Below are 13,632 nucleotides of genomic sequence, written 5' to 3'. Positions count from 1 at the left end.
CCTTGCTGCCGGTTTTTTTTTTGTTATCCTCCTACTTGCATTGGAATTTAATAATTTCCCATCAAAAAGGAGGAAGAAGAAGAGAGGGAAATTCAAAACAACAGTATGGAATTAGCTTTCTGGCTGGCTGGCGTGCAGCAACAAGCAACGGCTGCTGCGGCTGCACTTCATTGTAATGACGATGATTTTATGCCCCCAAGGGTTTTTGTTGCTGCAGCAAGCATCAGTAGCACCAGCATCATCATCATCTTCTTCTTCTTCGTTGTTGTTCTCGTTTCGGAACCAAACAGCAATTGGCTTTAATTTTTGTTTTCTTACATCACAAATGAGTCTTTTCCTGCCGGCCTGGACTGAACGTATCTAAAGTATCTTTGAGATGAAAAAAAAATATCTTTTTTGTTCTTTTGAATGCATTATTCCACCTTCAACCGAAAATGAGTATATACACATCCATCAATTTTTTTCCTCTTCCTTAAAAAAAAAAATGGGTGGACGATGAAGAAAAAAAAAAAAAAAACCATTCAAATTATCATCTCTTTGCGATCGGGAATTTCTCAATGAAAATTATAATGTGGAATCAATATCACAACGGACCCCTTGGTCATTTTTCTGTTTCAAGATACCCTCACTTATAACAAAAAAAAAAAACAACTTATCCTTAACCCAGATCATCAAAAAGTGTTTTCTCTTTCTTTCTTTCTCCAGGGAGAATGAAATATTTCAACTTTTTTTAAGGCACGCTAATGATCGCGTATCTTTTTTTTTGTTTTTTATTACAACAAAAGTACTTCACCTCACTTTGCCTTCTACTTTGTTTTTTTTTTATTTTTTTTTGGCAAAAGAAAGCAATTTAGATAGAGATAGATTGTTATTACATGTGAAACTAAGAAGAAAAAAATTTATTACATTTCTGTTTGCGCCTTAAAAAAAAAAAAAAAAAAATATTCATGAGTTTGTGTGTAAGAAGTATGATGGTGATCTTTATCAGGATCACCATACACACAGCAAGCAAATAAATCGCAAAAATTATAATATGCAATGGCAATATAATATAAGTTTGGTGAGCATTTTCCCATAATGAACACGCCAACATATATCACAGAAGCCATTAAAACTGTACAAAATCTGTTGGATTTATCTTGTTTTATAAGTATAAATTTAGGTAGGTTTGGTTTATTCTTGTATATATAAATATTTTTTTCCTTGAAAGCGGGAGGCCTGAGATTATTTTTGTTTTACTTGTTTTTTTTTGCAATTTCGTGGGATGATGATGTTGAAAGCGTTCTCTGAATGAGGAATAAAAAGTATTTTTTTTTATGCTTCTTGGGTGATGATAAGGATCATCATCGTAATGATGATATATTGAGACCAGATGCACTTGTTTATAAGTGATCGGTAGAATAGCAGTGTTTTTTTTTGTAAATTTTGTGGGGGAGAAAGTAGGACGAGTAATTTTTTTTTTTGTGATATATATTTTTAATGCTGAACTTGATGTTGAAGCTTGATGAGAATGACCAAGTATTTACAACAGATATAATATATATTTTTTTTATGGTGTACATACACTTCTGTGATACGTTTTAAATGAAGAAAAAATGAATTATCACAAAATATATGGCCTTAGTTATGCAGTTTAGAAAGGTATCACAGACATTTTTAAAAGAAACTAAATTCAAAAAGCAAGAAAATTTAAATTTTCTTTGAAGAGCAGATATCACATAAACTTATTCTCCAGAAAAACTTAAATTCACACTCAAAGAAATGCTTTTTCAGAGGTTGCAGATCATTATTACTAAATATTTTGCTAATATCACAGCTAAGATCTAATTTAACACATGTAAATTGATGAAACATCATATTTATTTACTTTTGAAACTGCATATAGAGATATTGCATTGCCAGCTACTTGAAAAATACCAATATCACAGAAAAATCCATGAATATGTTTCAGGTTTACTACAAACATATAATATCACAAAATCAGAGCTACTTATAGTTAAAAATGCTTGTCTATTGCTTGACTTTTATTGAAAGCATAGTTCACAAGGTATTTCAAAACGTTAAGGTATCACTTCACTTCAAGACCAATTTCTTGTTGTGTGATATTTGCCTCTCAGAAGAAAATGTTATTATATCTTGCTGTGATACGTTTATGAAAACCAAATAAAAAAAGAATTTGGATATTTGTTTCTATTTTATCGCACTTTAAACATACAATTTATAAAAATTAAGTTTATTTTATCCTGTGATATTCGCTTATCACAAGAAAAGCAAACAATTTTTCGACTCAAACGTTGAAGTTTTTTAAATCTTTATATATTTTTAGCAATATAGTAGCCTTGTGGTACTTTTATGCACGCATTTTATAACTTTATCGAAGTTGTGATACCTTTTGGAACGAAATTACACCTTCAAAATGCAAGTCTTCTTCTCTGTTGTATCTTTAGACATCAGTTTGAGTCATTAGATTGTAAAAATACGGAAATAATATTTAACACCCCAACCCCTTTACACAAAATGGTCATAGATACATGTTGCGTATGTTCTATAATGTATAGATACACACCAAACAAAAAAAAAAACATTAACTATGCGTTTTTCTTTGATTACAATTTTGTGCATATCTCTCACTCTCTAGTTGGTTTGTTAGATTGTAGTGTGTAGTTGACTGTCCATGACCATTTGAGGAAGTAAGATACTTGTTTATTCGACATCTAAATGAGAGAAGAGGGGAAAAGAAGAAAAGTTTGCATCGCTAAAACGAAAGAAAAAAAGATGGACAGATGCTGTTTTAGCTCCTACAACATCCTCCCAGCAAACTTTAAACGTATATTTATACTTTCCTTCTTCTCTCCCCCTCATTACTGAGTTGTTTTTTTTTTTTTTTTTGTATTTTACTAACAACAACAACAACAACATCCAATCCACAACCAAAGTGTGTATGTTTCGATTGTAATTTTCTCGTAATTATCTTTGTGCGCCGCCCGGTTGCATTTTTGCATCAACAGCAACGCGCTGCTCTCGCAAACTCAGGTGTAGAGGATAAAAATGATTGCGTGATCAAAGTCAATTTAGTATCCCAAAAGGCAAAAACGATCCTGTCATCGCGGGGTATATAACCAACAGCAACAGCAGCAGCAACAGAAGTAACAGCAACAGAAAAAGCCTCTCTCGCACCAGCTTTTATTATACTACCAGAAAATGCATTTATTTTAGTTTGGGGTTTGGTGTGTTTGGTTGCTGCTGTGGCTGCTCCTGGTTGTAGTTAGTTTTTTTTTTTATATATATAAAGTGTGGGGGGAAACACATGGAAATGCATAAAATTACACTTAAGGAAATTGGATATAAAAAAAATACAACAAAAAAAAAGGATTAAATGAGGAAGAAGGATATTTATTCCAATTTTCAAGATTGAGACTTCTGTATCACAGATGAGTTTTTTTTTATTTAATTTAAATTTGTGATTTTTTTGTACTTCTTTATTGGTGATAAATTTAAGTTTTGTAAATCTGGGCAACCTTTTGCCTGAGGGAGATGCCAATTTTATATAATGAAACTGTGATAGCTTTAAATTAGTTTGGTGATGCGTGGCTTAAGTTTTTATGGTCATTCATCAAACTTTATTAATTTTACACAGAAAATAAGGTCTTAGATGAAGATTGTTATTAACCTATTGTGAATGTTTATTTTTCGTAAGAAAAAAAAAGGGAAACAAAACAAAAAGATATAATTATAATTCCTAAGACTAAAAAAAATTGTAAAAAGGGCTACCTTGAGGGCAGATTAAGTGAGAATTCATGGTAAATTGTGAAATTTACACACTTTATAGTTAAGAGGCTTATTTTAAGATTGATATTTAAAAAAAATTGTAGTTGATGAAATTGAAGAGAGTTTGACACAAATAATGACCTCTTTGATCAAGTCTTAGTAAAATATAAGTCTGTGATATCGACTGGTATTCTCGTGATATTCTTTCAAAATCTGTGATATATATGATTATTCATCGGAAAATATCTTGAATGAAAGTTTTTTTACAGAATAAATATGTGATATATCACAAAATACTCAAAACCAGACTTTGTGATATATTTAAGATATTACAGGGTGCTACCATCAAGTATCACTGAGAATTTTCATCAGAGGTTGTAATCAATTTGAGATACCCAATAAAGCCTATGATCATACAAAAATCTGTGATATCACCGAATGAAATCACCAGTATTTGTGATCTATGTTCAATTATAAGCAATTTTATTGAAGAGGTTATTAACTTTAATTATAGCGAATGAAAGTTCACAAGTTGTAATTTAATTGAAAGACGGACAAATCAGGGTCTGTGATATATAAAATTTACATGAAAAATTTCCTAACTTTATCGAAATTATAGAGTGCACCAGCGTGTGATAAAAGTTCAAAAATATCTAGAGTTTAAAGAATCTACAAATCCGATTTTGTGATATATGACGATATATGGCAAGATAACTTTGAAACTAAGTGATAAATTAGTGTGATACAGAAGTGTGAATTGCTCAAGTCTTGTGATATTACAATATTTAAGAACTAGGCACCTATAGAGACTTAAAACACAGTAAATTTTGTTGATATACCAAATTTCACAAATCACTTAAACAAAATTATAAATTTCATGTGATACAGAAATATGTACTGCTAGAACCTTGTGATATTGCATTATTATAGTAGGTATAAGATGCAATTTAAAATATTAAAACTTTTAAAAATAATGTTCATAGTTCAAATTTTTCGAATTCAATTAGAAAATACATATATCACAAGAACATGTGATATGCTCAAACAAGCTTTAAGAAGCACCAGTAACAAAAAATAAAACAAAGTACCTATTACAAAACATTTGTAAAAAACTAAGAATTTAAAAAAATCATTTAGGAACTTATCACAAGAGTTTGTGATATAACTGAATGGTGGTGTAAATTCTTGTGACAGTCTCAAGATATGATAATCTGGTCCCTCAAAAAGACTCAAAACTACATTAATTAGTCAAGCTTCAGAAACCATTACATTTTATGATAAATTCATGTGATACAGGTGTGTCAACTGCTAGAATCTTGTGATATTGCAAGATTGCAGATTCTGGACACTAAAAAAATTAATAAGTTCACTGAATTATATTCATATTTAACATTTCTCAAAAATTAATTCAAGATTTGATCACAAAAACCTGTGATATAACCGTATACAAAATTCTCCAATCAAGTGAATAAATAAAAGAATGTCTAAAAGAATTCCAATAAATTTCCTTGGCCTGGTTACATCTAAGATTTTCACAGACTACAATTTAATTTACTAAGTTTCTATTTCTACAAATATATATTCATTGTTTGTGGTTTTTCTGTATTATTTATTGAAGGCGTTTAAATATTTTTTTGCAGCTGCTTGTGATTCCCACACTTCCACTATTTCTTCTATGCTGTTCATATATTTATAATACCTGCCAAACTAACCGCTAAATATATATTGTATCTTCTATACCACCATCATTGAAGTGGTTTCTATCGAGAAAGATGATGATGGCGCAAAAATACTCAGCCGTCTACAAAGATTGCCCACATAGTCTCTAAACCAAAAAACATAAAATATAAGCCCATATACAATTTAAAAAAAAAAAAAAAAAAAAATGGGCCTAAAACAAAACCGATTTATAGATCTATTTTTGTCTCACTAATCACTCGACACTATACTTTCTTGGTGGCTAAGTCTAGAAGACCTAAAAGGAGTTTCACCACAACAACAAAAAAATACACCCCCCTAATAGAGTGTATCTTCTACCACAAAACAAAAAAATTGAAAATTAAAACAAAACAGATAAAGAAACTACAACAACTTACAAAAACAACAACAAAAAATCTCAAAAACCTCAAGGCACAAGCTCCCGCATTTTTCATTCGAATCCAAAAAAAAAAAAAAAAAAAAAATCTGCGCGCCACTCGACTTGATCCTGAAACTAGATGTGTCGTTGTCGTAGTCTCGATGATCTCGCAACCAGCCAGTGGAGGCGGCTGTTGCTGCTGTTGACGACTGCCAACAACAACAACGATGCACCAAACAACTGTGTGGTGGAGCAACAACACCCGCATTTCCAACGAAAAACCGCATTTGTAATGCGAGGAAATCAACTTATACTATCTTTTTTTTATATCTCTGTTTTGTATCTTAAGCATTCTGCACTACAGCAGCATCCAAAGATATAACAACACAAGGTTGATGACTGAACTAAACCAAGTTCTTGTCTTTTCTCTTCGTCATCATATAATAATAATATGAAGACCACAAAACTAAAACAATCAGTCAGTTGGAAGTATTAATGCGTATATCATCGAGTTGGTAACAGTATAGTATCGTAGTTGTTGCAGTTTGCTAAAGATACACAAACAACAACAACAACATCGAACTGAAAAAAAAAAAAAATCTCAAAAATTCCAATCCGTGTCTTTAAGCATCTGAAAGACAAGTTTAAAGTGTTTTCTCAAGAAAATTGTTGCAAAATCAGAAGAAGGAAAAAAAAAAACACAGTATCTTTAAGATATTATTTATTTGTGTTTAGTGGGTTTTAACAGTTTAAATGATTTATAAGATAGATACATTGTATCTTTTTACCCTCCTCTCACTTGGTTTTTTTTATAATTTATATAAAGTGCGTTAGAAATTAAAAACCGATAAATCTTGAACGTAATTAGTTGAAACATGCCAATCAATAAAAAAAAATTATAAAAATAGAGAGAGAGAACAAAATGCCCGTGTTGTCACGTTGTCTGTCGTACGCCATCCTAATTTTTATTTTGTACCACGACGCATGGAGTTATTACAATTAATGAAGCTGCCAGATAATTTACAATCAAATTAATGAATTTAAAATATTTCTTTGACCATTATGAGGACAGGTTTTATGACTAACGAGCTCTCAAGCTAAAGAAAAAGTTGACTAAAATTTCAATCCACATGCTTTAGATGCTACCGAATGAGCTTCTAATTGAAAATATGGTTTTTTTTCTGTGATATTTCATTCGTAATGGGTCTATTTTTATTAAAAAGATACAAAAACTTAAGGAAAAATCAAATAACAGCGGTTTTAATTGAAATATTAGGCAAATGCAGCTTTTCATCCGGCTCGAAGGACCATACATTTATTTAAGAATTTTTAAATGTCACATTTAAGTATGACAGTCTGTCTATACCAAGAAAACTCAAATATAAAATGCAGCAGATAAAAATGAAATGGCTTAAACTCGAATACTTGGGCAAATAATGCATTTGATTCCGGCTCGAAGGACCATAATATTTTTTTTTTAATTTTCTATTTATACAAAAAAAAAAAACCTGACAGTCTGTCAATTTCAACGAAATTCAAACATAAAATGGCATTAAAGCAAGATGACACTGTTTAAAGTCAAATATTTAAGCAAATGGAGCTTTTGATCTGGCTCGAAGGACCATAATTTTTTAAACTTATTTTTATTTCCACACCTTACCATGACGGCCTGTCAAAGTCAACGAAATTCAAACATAAAATGGTGTTGAAAGAAATTTAGGTGTTTAAACTCGAATATTTAGGCAAATACAACTTTTGATCCGGCTCGAAGGACCAAATATTTTTATTTTCTTAATTTATAAATTCTCTTGGAATGGCACAGTCAGTCTATTTCAGAAAAAAAAAACTAGAAATTTAATTAATTAGAAAAATAAAATAAATGAAACCACTTAAAAAGAGTCTTTAGAAAGATAAGTTTCTCATCCGCCTCAAAAGACCAATTTTTTTTTGTTATGATTTCTTCAGCTGTTCTTGTATCTTTCAATCGAAATGATATTTTATTTATTTGAAATTCCTTATTCAAAACATAAAACTAATGTGCTAACACCCATTCATTGCTTATTTCAATATTAATCCGGCTCCGAAGGACCATTTTTTAAATAACTTTATATCTTAAAAAATTCTTTAAAAAAATAATAAATTTAAAATTCAATTTTGGCATCCTGTCAACAAATGTGGTGTACACATAATAAATTCTATCAACATTTATCCATAAACAACAAACAAAATGAATTAACACACAAAAATCAGAAAAAGAAAAAAAAAAAACCAAAACAAAATCCAAAGTAATTATAATAATCAACTAATCAAATCAAAATAGTAATCGTTTCCAACAAATAATAATAAGATAGATCTTACGTAACAACAATTCGCAGTTTGTATAATTCGCGCAATTTTTCGTTTTTTTTTTTTTTTTTTTGTAACTCTTTCATTGCGATGATGTGTGTATATTTGTCTTCTAAAATTGGTATCTGCAAGGTGGTACAATCACTCTCCTCTTAAAAAAAAAAAAAACATACAACCAAAACCATTGATATAAATTACACAACCCAAGTAATGCAAACACGTTTTCTATCTCAGTTTTGTTTTTGTAGTATTTCTTTAACTATTGTTAATTACTCTTTTCATAGTTGAATGTATAGATACTCGTATGAACATAAACTCTTGGTACATTTCAATCATCTTATGTCTGTCATTCGTGAAAAGATACCAAGTATCTTTTGTACACACTACACGACATGACGAGATCAAAAATGTTAAAAGTAATAATAATATGTCAAGATTAGCAAATTCGAACGCAGCCAGTTCGCATAAATATATATTAGCTACGCATTATAATAATACGTGCGGCCTTAATCGCTAAATAGATACAAAGATATTGTATCTTTAGCATTTCAAATAAACAATTTGGTACCATAAATTGTTAAAATATACATAATTTTATGTTTTATGATAAAATAGACAAAATTTACAAAAAGTATCTTTCAGATACAAAAGTATCTTTTGGGGGGAAAAAGTATCTTTCTGTTAAAATTGACACATTATTACTGTAAATGGTTAAAATATACATAATTCTATGTTTTATGATAAAATTGACAAAAATTACAAAAAAATTCTTTCAGATACAAAAGTATCTTTTAGTGGAAAAAAGTATCTTATTGTTAAAATTAATATATTGGTGCCATAAATGGTTAAAATAAACATAACTTTATGCTTTATGATAAAATTGACAAAAATTACAAAAAGTATCTTTTAGATACAAAAGTATCTTTTAGATGAAAAAAGTATCTTTTTGTTAAAATTGATAAATTGGTAGCATAAATGGTTAAAATACACATAATTTCATGTTTTATGATAAAACAGACAAAAATTACAAAAAGTATCTTTCAGATACAAAAGTATCTTTTGGTTAAAAAAAAGTATCTTTTTGTTAAAATTGACATATTGTTACCATAAATGGTTAAAATAAACATAACTTTATGCTTTATGATAAAATTGATAAAAGTTACAAAAAGTATCTTTCAGATACAAAAGTATCTTTTAGATGAAAAAAGTATCTTTTTGTTAAAATTAATATATTGGTACCATAAATGGTTAAAATAAACATAACTTTATGCTTTATGATAAAATTGATAAAAATTACAAAAAGTATCTTTCAGATACAAAAGTATCTTTTAGATGAAAAAAAGTATCTTTTTGTTAAAATTAATATATTGGTACCATTTATGGGTTAAAATAAAAATAACTTTATGCTTTATGATAAAATTGACAAAAATTACAAAAAATATCTTTCAGATACAAAAGTATCTTTTGGTAGAAAAAAGTATCTTTTTGTTAAAATTGATAGCATAAATGGTTAAAATAAACATAATTTCATGTTTTATGATAAAACATACAAAAATTCAATAAAGTATCTTTCAGATACAAAAGTATCTTTTAGGTGAAAAAAGTATCTTTTTATTAATTTTGACATAAATTCATATTCAGCAATGCGTAAAAATTCATTGATCACATCTAAATGCACATCATCATGAAAATCCACAGCATTTTGCTATGGAATAGCAAATTTATTTATGCGAATTGGTACCAAAACAAAGTGTTTTGTTCACGCAAAGTACAAAGACGCGCAATCTTACTCAGTCCAAAAAGCACACGACACGACAAACGATGACAAGAAGAGAGACACAGACATTCGTTGGAGATAGATGTGATGTTTGTTGTGTCGTCTATTACCAGTCTTGAGCGAGCTAGAAGAAGTTCGTATATACGAAAATCGGCAACAATTCAAAACTTTGACAAGATAGATGATTTTTTTATGAGAAAAATGCCTAATAAAAATACCTCGCGGGCATAGCCAACCAACCAAGTTAAAGCCAACTACTTATACTCTCTATCGTTTGCTTGAACTAACTGCTTGACGACTGACTTGACCATCATCAATCCATCCATTTTTCTATATCGTAGCTAGTAATCATCATCCTATCCAATGTACTTGTGTATATTATATCCACCTGTGCGATGTGGATGGATTCTCAGTAAGGTAATGTTGTTGTTGTTGGCGGCGATGGCGGCGGTGGCGGTGGTAGTGGCGATATGGCGCGGCTTCGTCGCCAACTTGGTTTGAGAATTTTTTCTTGAGAGATTCTTTTTTAGGAAAAAATCACTTAAAGAGGCCTGAGACCCCATGCCGCATGACATAAGATTCTTTCTCAAGTGAAGGCGGCCGGCGATCTGATGTTGATGATAATGATGATGATGGTTGCGGGAACTGGCTTTGTGGAGGAGGATGCATGCAGTGCGAGCGAGGGATCACAACCAAGCGAGTGGACTTATGTACTTTTTTTTTTTTTTTGAAAAATATTTTTTGAACAAATTCCAAAAAAAAAAAAAAAATTTTATACGAATCGGACAGACACTTCAATGCTCAGACAACCATATATGATTGATCTTGTCGTTGGGTTGCACACTGCACACCAAACATCAGACGCAGCTTGAATGCTTTTGCTGCTGATGCAAGTATCTATCTATCTTGAAGAATCAGTGTCGGCAGCTTTTTTTGGGCACTTGCCAGCATGTCGAAGGAGGACAGCTTATCTTATCGTCTGACCATAATAACAGGGCATCCACCCCTTCCTCTCACCTTACCACTAAAAAAAAAAAAAAATGTCTTCAATTTGCACACATATCGATACTTTGAATGTGCAACTAGCAGCAACAGCAAATACCTTTTTCCTCCCTCTGTGTTTCTACAATTTTACCTCAAAAAAAAAAAAAAAAAAAAAAATTAAAATAAAAATAAAAAAAAAAATTTTTTTTTACATTTTGAAGTCTTAAGGAGAACCAAAACGTTGATTATTGTAAAAGTGCACAAATTGGTTTTGCTACAATTTTGGATTATCACGTAAAGAATCGGTCATTCGTTCATCTCAAATATAGGTTTGTTTGTTTCGCTACTGTGCGTGTAGAAAACTTGAAGCCTTTTTATATCCGATATATTATGATGATGATGATAATATGGTGCGTAAGATATTTTATCTAAAGGTATAACGTGTACTGTCAAATGGCAATTGACAGAAGGTACGCACAGAGAAAGAAAGAGAGAAGCCCATAGATCAACGTGCGTGATGTTTTTGTGTGTGATAAAAATATATATTTTTATTCACCTTAACCATAAAGTTTTGTCAGTTTTTTTTTTTTTTTTTTTTTTTTTGTTATAGGTTTTGAAAATGGTATTTGTATTTTATTTATATGGTGAATTGAAACAAATGACAAACTGACTGATTAGAATCGTCTTTGGGCATAAAAGTAAAGTTTTTTTTTTTTTTTTTTTTTTTTTGCTGACCCAACAAAGTAATGGTTTTTCTTCCATAATATTGAAGAGAGTATCTCTGTATAGTAGTTGTCAGATACTTCTAGAAGCTGAGAGGATGAAGTTTGAAAAAAGATTTATGAAGTTAACGTTTATAAAGGATGACTCTATGGGGACCAGGTGGATTCTGGGCAAAAATTGTATGTTGGCACCAAATTTGGGTGAGTTTTTTTTTTTTTTTTTTTTTTTTTTTTTTTTTAGTTTTTATGGAAGAGAAAAAAAGATTTGGATTTGAAAAGAATTGCGCGCGAAGGATGCAATTTAGATGCATGTATTAGATACAAATTGCTATGAGAGTTGAATGCTTAGAAATGCCAGTGCAGTCAAACGCGCATAGTGATGGATGGAATAATGTTGATGATTTAACAGAAACGTTTTGTATAAATAAATTGAATATCTATAAATTTTTCGTTTTAAAATTGAAAATTGACTTTGAGTGATTTAATGACTGTGTAGACAGTTTTTGTGCCAAAATCAGTAGAAAAAAAAAAATAAAAATGTATTTGGATTGTAAGTGAGTAATAAATTTTGACTAGGTTGTCATTGGTTTGTTGACTTTTGTAGAAAAGGTTTTGTTTTTTTAACAGAAAAAAAAAATAAAATATATCCTTAAGTGTTGTACATTTTCATGTTCTGACTGGATATGGTAAATTCATGAATTTTAATTTTGTTTTTCAGATACTTAAAATTTACATGTGATTTAGGTGGGTATAGAATTAATTTGACACACTCACAGAAGCTGACATAAAGCGGTAACTTGATAAGTTTATTTTTTCTATTTATAATTTTGGTCCTTCGAGCCGGATTAATTTGGATTACAAATGGTTTAAAGTCACATAAACTAAATTTAAAATTCCAATTATTCGCCTTGTTAATGCATTTTATCATGAATTCTACCAAAAACTAAAAAGGTATCACAAAAACATGATAAAACATGTGATAAAGGAAAAATCTCGTGATATTTTAAGTACGTACATCAAGTGCGTAAGCAAATTCATATGGTTTGGACAAACTTATATCTTTGATATCAGTCAAAGTCTATCACAACATTTTATGATTAAAAACAAAGTTAATTGGAGGCAAGATTTGTATTGCTACTCTATAGAACTAAAGAAATACTTTTCCACAAGTAAACTGAAAGCTTGTGATACATCCAAGCCGGCGTTAGAATCTTGTGATAAAAAACAAATCCCAAAATATTTTAATATCTTTTTAATCAGCTTGTTTATGTCTTGGAATTTATCGAAAACAACGAAAATATCACAAAAACGTATGATTTTTTTTTTTTCATTGAATATCACAAAATTTTACGATGCGGAAGATTGCCTTAATGTATTCAGAATTGCGTATCAACTAAGAAGACAAGACTTACATAGTTTCAAAATTCATACCAAAATTTATAAGAAAATCACAAAAACGTGTGATATAACAATCTTGTGATATTGCAACAAACTAAAATCAAGTACCTAGATACGAAAAATACCTTGTACCAAAAATTTGAAAACGTATCACAAAAATGTATGATAGAATACAGTGCGTACTGGAAATCAAAAATATACTTTGAAGAATGGTAAGAGTTTTACTAAAAATTCAGGACAAAAAAAAATATATCACTAAATAATGTATTTTATATCAAAAGTCATATGTAAAATCCTGTGATATTGCATATATATATTTTTAATGAAATCAATAAACATTTTTCTAATTCTGGAACTAAAGTTACCTCTTAAATATGTAGAATTTATTTTCATGTTAAAAAAACTAGGAAATATTAGAATTTATCACAAAAGCGTGTGATATAACACATACATTAAATCTTGTGATATTGCATATATTTTTAATGAAATCCATAAGCATTTTCCAAATTCTGGATCTAAGGTGACATCTTAACTTTGAAAAATTTACTTTCATTTCAAAA

At 29.8% G+C, this 13,632-nt stretch overlaps 1 protein-coding gene across 1 annotated transcript in view; it reads right to left on the bottom strand.

The window, feature by feature from the left end:
- The window catches only part of LOC129909010 (zinc finger E-box-binding homeobox 1), a 72,775-nt gene that overhangs the window by 15,223 nt on the left and 43,920 nt on the right, over positions 1 to 13,632 (bottom strand). The window lies entirely within an intron of this gene.

Source organism: Episyrphus balteatus, chromosome 2 (assembly GCF_945859705.1).
Source record: "Episyrphus balteatus chromosome 2, idEpiBalt1.1, whole genome shotgun sequence".
In the NCBI taxonomy this organism is placed as follows: Eukaryota; Metazoa; Arthropoda; class Insecta; order Diptera; family Syrphidae; genus Episyrphus; species Episyrphus balteatus.
The sequence above is the reverse complement of the archived record's forward strand: the minus strand, read 5'-3'. Positions and strand labels throughout refer to the sequence as shown.